The sequence below is a fragment of the Montipora foliosa genome, chromosome 4, assembly GCF_036669935.1.
Source record: "Montipora foliosa isolate CH-2021 chromosome 4, ASM3666993v2, whole genome shotgun sequence".
In the NCBI taxonomy this organism is placed as follows: Eukaryota; Metazoa; Cnidaria; class Anthozoa; order Scleractinia; family Acroporidae; genus Montipora; species Montipora foliosa.
Window position 1 is genome coordinate 40,769,600 of NC_090872.1, and position 15,000 is coordinate 40,784,599.

At 42.6% G+C, this 15,000-nt stretch overlaps 1 protein-coding gene across 2 annotated transcripts in view; it reads left to right on the top strand.

The window, feature by feature from the left end:
- The window catches only part of LOC138000808 (N(4)-(Beta-N-acetylglucosaminyl)-L-asparaginase-like), a 230,964-nt gene that overhangs the window by 47,195 nt on the left and 168,769 nt on the right, over nt 1–15,000 (top strand). The window lies entirely within an intron of this gene.

A 15,000-nucleotide genomic window follows, 5' to 3' on the forward strand; every position in this document is an offset into this window, starting at 1 on the left:
GCCTGACTAGCTAAATCCCATTCAGTATCTTTGCTCCATTTCCTAAAAGTGTTATGATGCACAACAATTATCCAAGTATGAGATTGTTGTGGTCATATTACAAAATGTCTAGACTTTCAGGTTTGTCATAAGTCATGATGGATAACATTGTTTCTGCAAGAGGAAACCTGTTACCGTATTGTCTGTGAATCGCAAAGAGAAGACAACAATCAAATTTAGTGGCAACACTTAATAAATTTGGTACCCACAGCATGATGTACAGAACTGAAACATGCCTTTGAAAATGAGATAAACTTCAACTACATGTATAATACGATAATAAATGAACTTGTAAGGAAAGACATGAGCTGAAACTTCCCAAGTCTGTGCGCAGATGGCCAAGAAGAAAATCAATTACAATTTGAAGGAGTTGGTCAGCTTTTTTTATGCCTACCATTGGTAGACCATTGTTATCTCTAGAAGTCGTAATTTGCCTGTGACATGCCATTTTAGAATAACCGGAACAAAATAACAAGAAAATCCAACATAGTCTTTTAATAGACTGCAAACAGTCCCTGCATAATCAGTCTTCTCCTCTTTGCAGTTTGGCTCGAAATTATTGAACAAATCTCCAACAGGTTTTCTTTTAATGAAATGATCTATAATAATACTGCGACTCTGTGTTTTCCAATGTTCTTACATTAATGAGTTGTGTCTCTCCACATTCGGACATTATTTGAATAAAGTCAGAATCTTGGTTCAATGTAGCCAACTCAGTAGAAGGAGCATCTCGAATGTGCTAGTTAAATGAAACAATTAAATTGAACAAGGTCATTGTTGATGTGTTAACAATATACAGTAAAAGTTCACTTGGTAGAATTGAAAAGTAAGGAAGTGTCTAGCAAACAAATGCACCTCTACTGTACATTGTAAGTGACAACACTTAACCCATTGACGCCTCAAACCCCCTTTGACACGAGTTGAGTTGTACATGTACCTCATTGAACGGGCTTCAGGATTGGCCACAAGAGCAATAGAAAAAACAAAGATAATGGATTTAGCACAGAAAACAATAGGAAGTATGATACTATACAATCAATGAAATATAGTGTTCAACAAGAGGTACATGTACGACCCTTCCGTAGGACACCCTCATTTGACGAGTAAAATCATCTTGCGTTTGACAGAGTAAAACACTGTTAAACCTCACGCCGAGACGTCAATGGGTTCATATCCAATTTTACAATACTACATGTAAATCTCTTCAAGAGAACAACCTCAGTGAATTCTTAACTTATTACTATTGATCCAGAAGTGTAATGACAACAGCAAGAACAATACAACAAACACAGTAACAATAATAATAAGCTATGGTAATTAACGGCTTAGTTTAGGTAAGTTTGATTGGTTTTAGTTTCTGAATTATGCTCTTGGTGACGACAGACATTTTTAGTCTTACCCTTTCAATAATCTTTGCAAGAGCAGGATCACACACATCAACTGCTGAGACATGAAGAAGAGCTGCCATTCTTTCCCAAGGCTGTGAGCAATCTTTTTTCCAAAGATTTCAAAAATACTGGACATGAAATGTTCACTCTTGAAAAATGGCAATGGTCTCTTGGGCTCTCCCTGAAAGACTGTCATACTTCCATGATTCTGAGATAAAGCTGCAAAGACATCACTAAAGAATTGCCTTGACACTCCACCAGTGTCAAGTGCCACTTGATCATCAGAGCATATTCGAATCCGTATCCTGGGATCAAAGTTTGGATCTTTATAATAACAGATTGCCTCTGACAGCAAATCTTCTTTCTTAACCATAAGTTTCTGTGGAAGATGTATCATTTGCTTTCTCAATTCTGTCAAAATGACTGATGCACTCGAGAGTTTGTCTTCTACCGAAATTTGTACTGAGGAATCTTGTACCAAATGGTTTGGTTCATTTGAACTCAGAGCATCAAGTGCTCTGTCAGCAGAGCCAAGAAGGGCACATCTGGCATCATATTCTGACATATGAGGAAATATTGCCGTCAAAGATTCAGCCTGGAAAATACCTGACAGCCGCTGATCTGAACGTGATGGCACTGGTGGCCCATGGTGAGCAGGGGACAACGTTGAAGATCTGAGATTGTATCTAGGGGCTGAATTAGGCTGCAAAAGTTCTGATATATACAAAGGGGCAAGTCCATTTAGAGCTTTAAAGACAAAAAAATAAATTTTAAACTGTATTATATATGTAATGGGTAACCAGTCGAGACTTTACAAAGAAGGAGTGATATGATCGAATCAACTAACATTGCAGATAAGATGTGCAGCTGCATTTTGCACATGTTTGAGTTTGTGCAGCTGGTTGTTAGGTAACGCATATAGGAGACTATTAAAATAGTCTAAGCGACTAATCATGGAAGCATTCACGAAGATTTTTCTGTCATGAAGTGGTAAGTTAATTTGCCATTCCGATGAATTTTTCTTGAATGGAGGTTTACTAAACGCTGGCCTTGTAATGGTGAGTCGAGATGTGAAATAACATTTAATGTTCCATATGATCTATTTTATGGCAGGAAATTAAAGAACTGCTGGATACTGGGGATGAAAATTTGCCCAAGTTCGCTTCTGGAAATGAAAATTCCTCCTCTGTTTCGCCTTTTAACTCTTCCTTTTCCGAGAATCATGATCAGGTGAAACAAAGGATTAGTTCTCTCCACATTCAGACATTATTTGAATAAAGTCAGAATCTTGGTTCAATGTAGCCAACTCAGTAGAAGAAGCATCTCGAATGTGCTAGTTAAATGAAACAATTAAATTGAACAAGGTCATTGTTGATATGTTAACAATATACAGTAAAAGTTCACTTGGTAGAATTGAAAAGTAAGGAAGTGTCTAGCAAACAAATGCACCTCTACTGTACATTGTAAGTGACAACACTTAACCCATTGACGCCTCAAACCCCCTTTGACACGAGTTGAGTTGTACATGTACCTCATTGAACGGGCTTCAGGATTGGCCACAAGAGCAATAGAAAAAACAAAGATAATGGATTTAGCACAGAAAACAATAGGAAGTATGATACTATACAATCAATGAAATATAGTGTTCAACAAGAGGTACATGTACGACCCTTCCGTAGGACACCCTCATTTGACGAGTAAAATCATCTTGCGTTTGACAGAGTAAAACACTGTGAAGCTTGTCAAACAGACGGCATAGTTGTATCATCCCTCAGAAGTTGATTTCCATATCTCACAATGATGTGTGCCAGGAAATCCAACATGACCACACCTACAGTTGACAAAGGTGAATGCATAAACAAAAACGACCGTCTACTCCATAATCTAAAGCCCCTTTCCCACCAAAAAAAGTTGAGGATTATCCTGAGAATTTTTGCATCAAAGATAAAACTAGCTCCGAACCTATTTACCTGTCGGGTACCGAGAAATCAGAAACCAGTGACTCAGAGAGCTATTTAGAGTCTGATGAATCCGATTTTGTTTCTGATGATAGTGATTGTGACGAGGAAATGATATTGGAAACTAAACGTTCTGAAGACAAAGGAAAAGAAACAGAAATTGGCTGAATGAAGACTGGTGATATTCTGGAGGAGCGCAATTTTATAGTTTTTGAAAGCAAACTGAAAGAAGTTTTGTGAGTTGTCCAAATTGTTGGAAAAATGTACAAGCAGAGGCAGCAAAACTCACTACTAAAGGTGACGTTGCAATAATTGATTGTCTTGATTGTTGCAAGCAGCCTGTGCATTGGCAATCCCAGCCATTTGTGCGTTCAATGGAAGCTGGAAATTTGCTTCTGAGTGCGGGCATTCTTTTTACTGGCAATGACTACAGTAATATCTCGAACAACCCAAAGGCCACTAATCTCCAAATATTTAGCCAAAGAAATTTCCTTGCCACGCAGAAAAAATGGCTCTTTCCTATATTGAACAAGAAGTTTAATGAACATCAGCAAGACGTTTTAAATGAAGTAAGAAATACCGAAGTTATCGCAGGAGGAGATGGCGTTGCGACAGTCCGGGCCACTCTGCAAAGTACGGTACGTACAGTATCGTAGACACCAACACTTCCAAGGTGATCGATTTTTCCCCTGTCCAAGTGACAGAGGTGACAAATTCTAATGCCATGGAACTCGAGGGCCTGAAGTGATGTCTGGATTGTATTCAGCATGAAAGAGTAGTCATTTCAAAATTAGCCACAGACAGGCACGTCCAGGTCCGCGCACACATGAAAAATGAAAGACCACACATCAACATAACTTTGACGTTTGGCATATGGCAAAGTCTGGGCAAAGGAAGTTGACCAAGAAAACTCAGATAAAGCAATGTTCTGAGCTAAAGCAGTGGATTCAGGCCATAATTCCTCACCTTTGGTGGTGTGCAAAAACTTCTCAGGGAAATGGAAACCAGTGTGCGGAAAAATGGAAATGAATTGTCCACCATACAGCTAATAATCACCACTGAGATGGTTGCTAACACTTCTACAAGTGTGCCTACCCTCAATCCCACAAGAGATAGCGAGGAGGAAGAAGTGGTTACATGTGGGAGCTCCAGCCTATGATGCACTAAAGGAAGTCGTTTGGAATAAATCCCTTCTGAAGGATGTTCCAATGCTAGGAGAGTTTATTCACACTGGTGTTCTTGAAATGTATCATGGCCCTAAATTACAGCACTACAGCTATGATGGCATGAGGGCCCGTACCCAGCTGGCCATCCTGGGCTACAATCACGATGTCGGACGAGCACATGCTCAGGCCAAGGAAGGTGTGGCCAAAAACAAATTCGTTTTTCCCAAAGGCCTTTCAAGATGAAAAAGGATCTTCCCGTTTTTTCAGGTAAAGGACGTTATATTTTGACAATAATAAGACAAAAAAAAATGATCTTCTAGCCTTCAGTTCTCCTTTAAATAAATGGAAAAATGCAGCCTTACATATGTTATTTATGTGGCTGTCCATGTTTAAATGTTTATTGAACCAGCACCAGCTCTTTGAATCGCAAGATGGAACATTCGCACCATGTGCCCTGGTCTCTCTGCTGACCTTCAGCTAATGGACGACTCCCGCAAGACCGCCATCATCAACAAGGAGCTGGCACGACTATACATCGACGTTGCCTGTCTCCAGGAAACCCAGCTGGCCGACAGTGGATCACTTATGGAAAGAGACTACACCTTCTTCTGGCAAGGCCTGTCCCAGGACGAGCCAAGGCATTACCGCGTAGGTTTTGCGGTGAGGAAATGACTGATTGCCAACACAGAAACCCCATCCAGAGGGTCATCGAGAAATTCTTGCCCTTCCCATGAAAATGTTGGCGGGCTTTGTGAACATCATATCAGCCTACGCCCAACTCTGACCTCCACCGCAGAAGCCAAGGATCAATTCTACGAGGCTCTGCAGGAAACACTATCTGGAATCCCAAGTTCCGAGGGCGTATATTTGTTAGGTGATTTCAAGGCTCACGTTGGGACCGACTGGCAAGCTAAGCATGGCCTACCTGCCTTGGCCAATTCGGCGTCGGCAGGATGAATAAGAACCGGAAGAGGTTGCTCAAACTCTGCTCTCACCACGACCTCTGCATCACCAACAGCTACTTTAATTGCAAGGAGCTGCACAAAGTGTCTTGGAGACACCCTCGGTCCTGCCACTGGCACCAGCTAGTCCTCGTCATTGCTAGGAGAGCTGATGTCAGCAGTGCCCTCCACACAAGAAGCTATCACAGCGCTGACTTTGACATGGACCACTTGCTTGTTGCAAGCAAGGGCCGGCTGAAGCCCAGAAAGATCTACCACCGCAAGACCAAGGGTCGCCCCAGCATCAACACCTGTGGCACTTTGAACCCCGTTAGGAGAAACCTCCAAGAGAAACTTGCTGCGCAACCTTCAACCAGCAACCCTTTACTTTATTCGCCACAATTCATGGAGTGGCAGGGGAGAGGAACAGAACTTTTCGTCCCACTTGACACCTAACCCCTATATCCATAGATCAGACTACAACACCGGGAACGCCATGCCCTACTCCACTGCTGACTGGGAAGGCATTGGAGGTGACCCCATCAAAACAGACTGCACTCTTTATGTCCTGGTGCAAGGAGGTGATGATCGCCAGGAGATTCAGAGGGGAGCCAATCTTCTGGAGGATCTTGAAGAGCCCACTTCTGCTCATCAAGTCAAAAGCTTTGGTGAGGTCCACGAAGGCAAGGAACAATGGATTTTGGCGCATGGACGCGGATGCCAAATGGTTTCACCTCCGTGATGCCATGTACAACTCAGCCATGGCTGCATTCAGCAAGAATGCTGACTGGTTCGAGGCTTGCTGGCAAGAAATGCAGCCAGTCATGGAGGCCAAGAGGAAAGCAATGCTGGCTCACAAGCAGAACCCTTCCCCAAGCACACACAGCGCCCCTCGAGCAGCTAGGAGCAAGGCCCAGCAGGCTGCCCGCCGCTGTGCCCATGAGTACTGGCAGAACCTATGCTCCAAAACCCATTGTTCCTCGCCTTCGTGGACCTCACCAAAGCGTTTGACTTGGTGAGCAGAAGTGGGCTCTTCAAGATCCTCCAGAAGATTGGCTGCCCTCTGAAGCTCCTGGCGATCATCACCTCCTTTCACCAGGACATAAAGAGTGCAGTCTGCTTCGATGGGGCCACCTCCAATGCCTTCCCAGGCAGCAGTGGAGTAAAGCAGGGCTGTGTTCTTGCTCCAACCCTGTACGGGGTTTTCTTCTTGATGCTGCTCCAGTCTTCAACATCTCTGAACCAAGCTGTCCCATGTCTTCAAGGATTTTGGGGTAACGATCAGCCTCGGGAAGACCAACATCCTGGTGCAGGGTGCTGAGTCCCCCCAGTCATCACCATCCACAACACGGAGCTGGAAGTTGGGCTGCACCATGTTATGCTTGACTTCGTTTGATGCTGAGATTAGCTTCAGGATCGCCAAAGCAGCTGCTGTCATGGCCAAACTCAACAAGCGAGTGTGGGGGAATGACCTGTTGAGTGAAACGACCAAGATGTGCGTTTACCAAGCTTGTGTCCTGTGAACTCTCCTTTATGGCAGCAAGTCATGGACGACCTATGACAGACAAGAGCAGCGACTAAATGGATTCCACCTCCACTGCCTTTGGCGCCTGCTGCACATCAGGTGGCAGGACAGTGTCACCAACACCGAGGTCCTGGAGCACGCTGGCTCACTGAGCATGCCATCACTGCTCATTCAGCGACGCCTTCAATGGTTCAAGCCATGCACATCGCATGGAGCGTGACTGCCTGCCAAGAGAAATCCTTTATGGAGAACTGCGGGAGGACGTCCGTTGCGTGGGTCGACCCCTGCTAGGCTACAAGGACATCATCAAGCGAGACTTGTGATCTACACTAATCACCAGTGCATTGGAGGACATCGCCAAACACCGAGATACATGGCGGCAAAGTGTCAAAGCGACAGGTTTCAAAGGCGGAAGCGAACGCTAGAGTCCAGGCTACATGCAAGAGAGTGGCGAGGAAACAACATGCAGCCTCTGTGTGCAATTCCACAAGGCACTTCTGCCCCACCTGGAACAGAAACTACCACTCCAGGATCGGGTTACACAGTCATAAAAGATCCTGCCCAAATCCCCAACGCTAACCATTGCCTCTTTGAGACAAGAATGCCACTAATAAAAAAACTAATAATCAAACCACCACCCAAGGTCCTTGACTTCGCCAGTGTAGTCACCTTTTCACTGACTTGGGGGGTGCTTATGGTTACTTCAGCGAGTTGTTGTGTATCGTGATGAACTCTGTTTTGCCATCCAATCCTTGATGTTGGCGATGCAGTGTTGCATGGCCTGAACAGCAGCAGACTGCTCAGCAGTGGAGTCAGCATTACTGGAAATATATAACTGTGTATCATCAGCATAGGTATGCACATCAGGTAAGTGGCACTCCGTGATCTTGAATAGTTGTTAGCCTTGATGACAAATAGTAAAGGACCTAGGCTGGATCCTTGTGGCACACCATACTTCATCTGAAAATTAGTTGACGTTTTGCCGTGGATAGAGATTGTCTGGGATCTGTCGCAAAGATAGGACACAAACCAAGAGTGCACCTGTCCCCATATACCCAAGTCGATATGGAGACGATCAAGCAGAATCATGTGATCTACAGTATCAAAGGCCACACCTAGATCAAGAAGTACAAGCAGGGTGACGTGTTGCTGGTTCATATTGAGTAGGATATCGTCATCGTCCTTGACTTGGCAGTGCAGTCTCGGTACTGTGGTGTTGCCTGTATGGTGACTGCGCTAAGGGATAGAGGTTGTGTGTGCTCAGGTAGTCATGCATTTGCAGAAACACAGCCCACTTAGTCAGCTTAGAAGCAAATAGTAAGTTGGTGAACGTTGCCTCAGAGTTGGATTTAGTTACATCTACTCAATATATAATTGATTTTTATTTCCTGGTGCCTCTTTTCCATACTTTTAACACCGTTGGAACTAAAACAGCTCTTTCACATACTGTATTATAGCTATGCCTACATGTACCTGTCCTTGAGTCACCACGGTTGTTGGGTATTTCTGGGATTATTGTGACACTGGGGGTCACATGAATGTGGCAGAAGTCGTGACCTACAACCATGGGCCTTGTTGACGGTGAAGCGGTCACAAGCACCCTTTTTCCTCTGTCTACTGATGCCAAAGGACTGTGTGATTTCCCGATATTGATAGCAAAAAACGAGTGGAGTTTAAACTTCACCAGGAACAATCTCAGGTACTTTGCCAAAGCTGCACAGTTGTGTACGTCTGGATGGATATGCCTTATTTGCCTAGTTTGAATTTGAAACCAAACATTGAACCTTCCAGTGTACTGGGTTGCAGAACGTGAATGGGGTCTTTTGGCCAAAACTGATAGCAAACCCTCATTCATTTCTGGCAAATTGAGTGGTAGAACCGGATCCTCAGAATTAATTGCAACTTGCCATGTCTAGAGCTTTTTAAATGGCATTGTCATTTGCTGAACTATTGTCAGTAAGAAAAAATAAGTCTTTGAATTGCAGGTGTAATGTTGGCCACGTTTCCAAGCTTGGTGTGAAATTCTGCCTTCATAGCCTGGTATGGAATGTTGGCATAACTTGTTTGAGAACTGCAGTGACTCTGTCTGACTTTTGTTGATCTGTGCCCTTATTCTGGAGCTTTCAAAAGAAGATGCATATTCTCCAACTTCCTCCAGGAGAATACTTCAAAACTTTAAAGGACACGGCCGGGGGTCCCTTTTTCAAAAGAGTAGCTACGTAATGATAGCGGGCCTCTTTCGAGGTATCATCTTTAATTAGATCGTCTGAAGTTCCTGCAAAAGGTCTTTGTGGGGCTCTGTAACTGGCCCTGAACTCTTTGAAAGGAGAGTCGTGATTGGATTCTTAATGTGAATGCACTGCAAGGCTCATTAAGGCTCATTTGATTTGCAGTTACCTTCTCGTTCTTACTTTCCAACATGCAGTGATACTTCTTCATACTATTTCCCATCTCTTCGAGGTCCTGAAATGGTACAAGTAATTTCTCATTTAGCAAAAGCTCTATAAACTTGTTTTATGTCATGCCATCTAGTTTCATCACCAGAGTTATTTTAAAGTGCAAACTCTATTCTATTAGGTGTAAGGCTTTGAAGCATTTAATGGCTACTTGTTTAAGAGTTTTCCACTCAGGTCTTGCAAGCCATGCAAGTTGCAGCATGTCATAAACCTCTGCGACTTTCTCTGACAATTCTTCGAGTGACAACTGTGTTGTTGCTTTTTTCTTCCCTCTCCAGTCATTGTATCTAAATACAGATATTTACAACATTTTTTTTATTTATAAAGATATTCTTCATTGGACTGTGAACATGAAAAATACTGTCCTGATAATTTGAATCATGTATAAACTTACCCATTGAAACTCTGGGGTGCTGTTGTCAACGCCACATTATCAACATCATCATACAACCCCCGTAATTAGTTTTGGCATCCTTAAGCTTCTTTCGATGAAATTTGGGAATGTGAGTGTCCAAGTACCAAGATATGTTGGTAAGCTTCTTGAAAAATGCAATACCTTTAAATCTAAAAAATAAATATACTTGTTACGATATGAGTCACTTCCTGTTTATATTGTTAATTGGTTACCTGATCTATCTTGTATATATTGAATGACTAGCAAGGATAAAAGTGCATATCTTACAGACCAAAACTGTGTAGAGTTTACTTCTTTAGAAATGGTGTCAGAAGTCTATCGAAACCCTTGAAATACGCCAAAATCTTTACGACAACTTACAGATATGCCGGATATAGAAGCAAGTGGATCGCGATCTATCGCATTTACGTCCAATTCCTATTCCTTCACCGATGAATACAAGAGGAGACATCGTAAACAACTGGGAATTCTTCAAACAGCAGTGGAACGACTACGAAGTCGCCACAGGGCTGGAAACACAAAATGATAAAGTCAGATTAGCAACGTTTTGATCTGTGATGGGAAAGGACTGCCTTCAAATCTTTCTAAACCTCAAACGTAGCGAAGAAGAGAGAACATAGACATAGACTTTATTACGACTCCTCTATATGGGGCTATTCTGTTGTAATATACAATACTAAAATAATATGCATTAAAAAATTCATAAAAGTGCGAATATATACATGTGTAGCGAATAAAAATATTTACATGGGTAATACAGTATTAAAAAGGTTATAGAAAATTAAGAAATATTTTTTAAGAAGTGAGCAGCAGCTTTCTTTGTAAAACTTAAAATATTGTTAGTCGCCCGAATATATTCAGGGAGTAAGTTGTATTCTTTTTCTTTTGCCCTGTGAAAGGCAAAAGAGCGTTGACCAGTTGATAATCTGCATTTGGGAAGGTTTAACTGTGACTTATTTCTAGTGCTACGTCCTGATACACAAAATCTATCATGAAATAAATTACATAGATAAAGAGGCGCCTGATTTATTCTACACTTATGAACCATAGTAACTGTATTTAATCGAAGTTTCTGACGGACGGATAGCCAACCAAGGGATTTGCGCGCAATAGAGACATGATCAAATTTTTTTAGACCTACGATTATTCTGCAGGCAAAGTTCTGAATAAATTGAAGTTTACAAATGTTCTTGCTGGAGCTATTACCCCATACGTTAGAGCAGTAAAAGGGCATTAATTATTAATAGAAGAGTTTTACTGTCAAGAAGGTGTTTAATTTTATTTATACGAGGTAGCTTATACAGGCAGCTCGAGGACAGTTTAGATATATGGTCGTCAAAGGTTACGGTGATGTCGACCCAGACCCCCAAGTCTTTTACGACAGCAGAGGGCTTGATGATTTTCCCCATTAGAACGACAGGAGGTAGAGATAAGCTTTGCGTTAATTGTGGAACCCCAACAGTAAGGAGCATAGTTTTGTCTGGGTTGATTAACAGAGAGTTTGTTGAGCACCACTTTGCGACTGCGTGGAGGTCACTATTGAGGTCATGGATGGCAACTTTAAGGTCAGAAGGAGGAAGTGCCAAAAGCAGCTTGGTGTCGTCTACATAACCCATGGCTTCGCACTTTTTCGGTACTGAGAGAAGGTCGTTAACATACAACATGAACAAAACAGGACCGAGAATGGACCCCTGGGCCACACCCGTTGTCAGGGGAAGGGGATCAGATAGGGCACTGCCTATCCTGACCACTTGCTTGCGTGATGAAACGTAACTCGTAAACCAGGCTAAAGCGGAACCAGACACACCCAGTGATTGTAGCTTCAATAAAAGTTTGTCATGCCGGATGCTGTCGAAAGCTTTGGACATGTCAAGCAGCACAACAAGCGATAAACGCTTTTCATCCATATTCTTGAGGAGTTGGTCGGTGTAATGCACTAAGGCAGTTTCGGTGGAATGTAACTTTCTATTTCCACTCTGTAAGCCAGATATCTTGTTGTTTTTATCCAAAAAGTCCATAAACTGCGAAAAAGCAACCCTCTCACATACCTTTGACAGTATAGGTAAAAGGGATATAGGCCGGGTGTTTTTGGGCTCATCGGGATCACCGGACTTAAGATTTGGGATGACTTCTGCTGACTTCCACGCCTGCACAAAGCAATTTGATGCAAACGAAGAATTAATGAGATTAGTAATGACAGGTAGAGTGGCCGGTAGACTGTCCTTTAGCACTCTGGAAGATACTCTGTCATGCCCGGCCGCTTTGTTTGATGGTATATGCTTGACAATCCTTTCAATGACTTTTTCTGTCACAGCATGAAACTCAAATTTATTCACATTTTGGAGATCGTCAATGATTGGCTCTGCTTGCTCGACAGACTCTGTCGTGAAGCCATATTGATCACATAAAGCCTGGGCTTTAGCAGCTGCAGTCTTCCCTACAGAGACGTAAAAGTCTGACATATCGCTTGTTCGCTTGGACCACAGGATCTTGTACAGTGGTCAGCGGTGGCTCTCTGTTAGGAAGGCAATGGTTTATAATTTTCCATATGGAGTTTGTATTTCCATTAGACTTCAAAAGTTCAGAGCGGACATATTCCTTTTCAGCGATCCTTATCTCCTGCTTTACATCCTGTCGGAAAAATCAAAAAGCGTTCCAGTGGAGTTTGTCGTTTGTTTTACGCGCCTTTTTTTGCCAACTGTCTCGAGTTTTCATCAGCTGTTTAATCTCATCTGTTTAATTTTATGCGTTTAACTGGAGCGTGTTCACTCAACGTGTCAAGGAATAATTTATTAAATACATCAACTTGGTCATTAAAATCGTCGAAAATATTTGCAATGTGAAAAGGAACATACTCCAAATCGCTCAGAAATGACTCAGGGTTGTAGGTTTTGTAGCTTCTGGTGAAAATATAAGACGGCCGAGGCTTCGGGGCTTTTAACTTTAATGTGACTGCCACCAAACAATGATCGGCAACAGCCGAGATATTTACATCACAGCTGACGATAAAACTCTCGTTTGTTGTAAGCGCCACGTCGATTAGAGTCTTAGATGTATCAGTGGTCCTTGTAGGTTTAGTAACAAGTTGTGAGAGATTAAATGAATTACAGAGATCCATCAGAGCTCGGCCCTCAGGACAGGAAGAGCCCGGCAAAACGTCAGCATTTAGGTCGGCAGTTATTAAGACTGCCATTCCTAGAAGAAGCGAATCCATAAAAGAGGCAGAGAAATCGTCCAGGTATCTAGACATAGACACAGAGTCTGGCCTGTAAGCAGCGCATAGTACAAAAGATTTTGTTTTTCTACATTGGACTTTGAGCCAGAGTTGTTGTGAGTTAGCGTCTGTAGTTGTAGACAAATTATCAAGGATCGATGCTTTAAAACAGTTTCTCATGTAAACAACCATCCCGCCTCCAGATTTATGTGGGCCGCTATCCTGCCTGAAAATAACATAACCTGGAATTTGAATATCGTTATTAGTCGTAGAAGGGTCGAGCCAGGATTCAGAGATGACGAATATATTGTAGTTATGGTGAACAATCGTTTGCTTGATCAGGTAGAACTTTTCGCGCGAAGCCATTGAGCGAACATTAAGATGAGTGACGGTAATGTTGACCTTTCTGTTCTATGGTTTGTTCCGTAGAGAGCTGGGAGGCCCAGGGTTCAACTCTACGTCGTGAATTAGCAAAAGAACCGGGTAAAATGTGCTGACCGAATTACAATACAAAAGTATCGGTACACTAGATCTTTTTACCCTGACCTCGACTCGCAGCAAAGTCTGCCGCCATGTTGGAGAGAGAGCGGTCGGTTGAAAAGCAATGGTTCTGGCCGCAAATCCATCCAGAGCATCACGTATTTCAGTATAGGTCGATACTTTTGCGTTGTTAGATTGATATCCTGTTCCAGATTCACTTCTAGTGCAACTAGAGAGCAAAACAACCCAAAGTAAGGCTAAAATTATAGGAAAATTTGGTTTATCAACGGAGTTGATAATGTAAATTGACCACCGTACAGAGATTCTAAAAGCTGACGTTTCGAGCGTTAGCCCTTTGTCAGAGCGATTCGCTCTGACGAAGGGCTAACGCTCGAAACGTCAGCTTTTAGAATCTCTGTACGGTGGTCAATTTACATTATCAACTTCGTTGATAAACCAAATTTTTGTATACTACTTCCCCACCGACGCAGCACCACAGTTTCTTTAGAAACTACCCCTTCATTAAAATTATAGGAGCCTGAGAAAACATGACTCACTGCATCGGGTCATCGGGTCACAGGTCAGGGGAGAAACAGTGTCAATTCCTGCTTAAATGCACTCAAAGCTTACTTCAAACCAAAAAGAAACGTCGTTTACAAGCGATATCTATTTCATACATGTACGCAGAATGTTGAGGAATCTGTGGATGGATATGTCAACCGCCTTAGAAAACATGCTTCAACATGTGAGTTTGGAACATTGACCGACGAGCTAATTCGCGATAGACTTGTGCTTGGTTCCCGCGAGGGAAAGTACCAAGCTACGTCTTCTAAAAGAAGAAATGCTCAGCCTTGATAAAGCAATCAACATATGCAGATCGAGTGAAATCGCTACTCAGCAAATGAAAATTATCCAACAAGAAAGTAAACCAGAAGATGTTCATATCGTCAAGCAACAACGCCCTCAAAAGCTGCGCATCACATGTTCTCACACCAAGCATAAAGAGTCAAAACCTCAACAGAAGTCTTCAACATACAAATGCTATCACTGTTGAAGCAAGGACAGCCATAAGCTAAAAGACTGTCCTGCCTACGGAAAGGAATGCAAGGCGTGTAAAAAATTGAATCACTTCGTGTCCGTCTGTCAGTCAAATCGTTATCACCCACGTGTGAATGCAGTGAAAGAGGAATGTAATCGCGATACCGACTATTCAGATGATTCAGATGACTCTGTCTTCAAAATAGAGGAACTTTCTACTATCAAAGGTAAAGGAAAACCACTTCTCGCTAACCTCGAGTTCACAGATACCACAAACAGCTATGAAACTTCACTTGATTGCCAACTGGATACCAGAGCAACATGCAACGTGCTATTGCTCAAAGATCTGGCCATTATCAACCAAACAGGAAATCCAAAGG